We start from the raw sequence: 3,090 nt of genomic DNA, 5'->3' as shown, positions 1-3,090 counted from the left end.
GCAAATGCTACAGCCAACAAAGTGAGGAATATTCCAACAGAAACAATCATAGTAGTCATTGCTATAGTTGATAGCTAATAAAATCTTGTTGATAGATTATTATTATTACTATTATTATCACTGCAGTTGAAATGACTTGACTGCTGAGTGGAAGTTGCCCTCTTTTTATAGCAATGGCCCAGGAGAGTGCCGGATGCATGCAGTATTTAATCTCCTTTCCTCATACTTTCCTCCACTAATGTTATTATAATCTTTCCTTCACTGCACAAAAAAACATAGCAAAAAGGAAACAATTAGTCTATTTATTAATTTATTTATTATTTATTTATTTATTTATTTACAACTTTCCAGCACTGACATAAAATAGTGTAAAATAAAATGCAAACAAGTTAATAAAGTCCAGCACCGGTGGTCAACCTGAGACATGCCCAGGCAGCCAACATAAAAATAGAAATAATAGATTAAATTATTAATAATAAAGTTGAAGATAAATTTACTACTTTGGATGAAAATTAGAGGTAGGAGGAGAGATAAAACATTGAGAGCAGGGACAATGTAGATGGAAAGAGCACGGGTTTGAGGGGTCAAAGTGTTGTTTGAAGTGAGACCAATAAAATTGCTTAATAGATTTAGTTACTGTAGATAAAGGTATTTTTGAGTCAAAGGAAGGCAACATATTCAATACTCTTGGTAAACGGTTGAAATAAAAGTGTCTCGTTAAATTATTAGAAGATAGATTGTGTTTCAATTTGAGTTTAGTGGAGGAGCGAGTGTTAGAAGTGGAGAAAGTAACGTAATCCATAATATCGAAAGAAGAGTGAGAAGAGTGGGAAGAATGAGAGAGGAGTGAGAGGGGGAGTGGAGTGATTTGAGGAAGAATGTAATATCTGCTATCTCAATAACCATAGATAGGGGAAGTAAATCAAGGGCAATCAGACGTGATTTGTAGTCGGAGGTGTAGTCATTTAGTATATACTTCGTGGCCCTTCTCTGTATTCTCTCTAACATGATAATGTGTTTTATAAGATTTGGTCTCCAGATGATGGAACAATATAGTAGCTGCGACCAAACCATTGACAAATATAGCTGTTTTTTGATGTGAATGGGAAGAGTTGAGGAAAAGGTCCTACGAATGAGACCAAGGGACTTGTATGCTTTAGAGGTTATGAATATAATGTGATCATCCCAAGATAAAGTTGATGAGAGAATAACACCAAGGTCACGATGACTAATAGCTGTAGGGATAGGTTTGCTGTTGAGAAAATAGGAAGGAGACTGAGCCTGGCCTTTAGCACTCAAAAACTTCATAGTGACACTCTTTGAGTCATTGAAGTGTATTCCATTATTCAAACTCCACTGACATAAAGCATCAAGATCACACTGAAAGGAGACGGAAGAAAGTGAGGAAGAATGATCGGTAGTGGTATGAATGCATTTAGTGTCGTCAGCAAAAAGAATGATGAATACTATCAGGTAGATCGTTAATATAGATCAAAAATAACAGGGGTCCTAGGATACTGCCTTGTGGCACACCTGACAAGACAGATAGGAGGTCTGATACTGAATTGTTGATTGACACGCATTGGTAGCGATCACTTAGGTAGGCATGAAACCATCTCAGTAAATGTCCAGAAATACCAATGGATTCCAGTTTGGTTAACAGAATGCCATGGACAACACTATCAAATGCTTTCCGTAGATCTAGATAGATAACACCAGATGTATATTTCTTCTCTATGTTAGAGTGTATGTGATGTAGAAGGATTAACAGTTGTTGTTGAGAGGATTTACCTTTGAGAAAACCAAACTGAGATGAGCTGATATGGTCCTGAACAAAGTCAACAATCTTATCAAAGATAATCCTTTCTAGTACTTTAGATATAGTACATAAAAGAGATATTGGTCGGTAGTTATTTATTTGTCCTTCCATAGTATTGAGTTCATACACCTAATTATGTTTATTCAAAGTCTTTTCCTTAAATTAATAACTCTTAATTTCCTATTCTCCCTTTCCCTTTCACTCTATTTCTTTTTATTTATTTATTTTTGGCTCTCTGACTGTATTATCATTGAGACCCTCAAGGTTACTATTTTCATCTATGTATTCATTTTGTACTGTTACTTACTCTGTCTTTCCCTTGTAAAGTTATTATTATTATTATTATTATTATTATTATTATTATTATTATTGCCAAACTGTCCTTCTCACTGATTCGTGCTGTTAATATGTGCGTTAGAGGATCTCGTCATAAATGGCGGGGGATTGGTATGGAGGATGGAAATGGTATCAACCCCAGTTTTTTAAATTAACTACTTAATTAGAACTATATTTTCATTTGATTTTATTTTATTATTAATTTCTTTTTCTTTGTCCCTCTTTGCTTGTCCAGTGTTTTCTTCGTTTTGTTTTGTTTACTTTCCTGCTGTTGTTACTTTTGTTTAATAATAATAATAATAATAATAATAATAATAATAATTATTATTATTATTATTATTATTATTATTATTATATTTTCCTCTAGCAATCACTATGTTGTTTGCAGCGAGTTTGCATATACAATCTTCAGTCTAATCATTCTAATCATTGGGGGCGAGCCTGAGCTCGCCCCACTCTAGCAGTACTTGCTATATTCACCCTGACTTTTCCTAGTCTAGACTTTTCCCAGGAGAGTACAGAAGATGAAGTTTCTAATTTAGTAGCAAAGGTACGTTAAGATTGTGAAATTTAATTGTGTGATTTACGAAAATGATTAAGTAGGTGTATTTTATATAAACTGTGTTTTGTTTCTCGATAGCAAGGATGGGGCCTTGCGTTAGGTCCCCTGAAGCAGTTCGGATGGCTGGTAATACTGTCTCTCTCTTTCCCATAATGAAACCCATTTGTTCCATTGTCACGAAATCCATGACAAGTAAAAAACCCATTTGTTCCATTGTCACGAAATCCGTGACAAGTAAAAAACCCATTTGTTCCATTGTCACGAAATTTGTGACAAGCAAAAAAACCATTGTTCCATTGTCATGAAATTCGTGACGAGTAGAAATTTTTGCCCACAAACCCTACTATTCACTCTTGCAGGTCCTGGTGTCCTG

Source organism: Amphimedon queenslandica, unplaced genomic scaffold (assembly GCF_000090795.2).
Source record: "Amphimedon queenslandica unplaced genomic scaffold, v1.1 AMPQUscaffold_13453, whole genome shotgun sequence".
In the NCBI taxonomy this organism is placed as follows: domain Eukaryota; kingdom Metazoa; phylum Porifera; class Demospongiae; order Haplosclerida; family Niphatidae; genus Amphimedon; species Amphimedon queenslandica.
The sequence above is the reverse complement of the archived record's forward strand: the minus strand, read 5'-3'. Positions refer to the sequence as shown.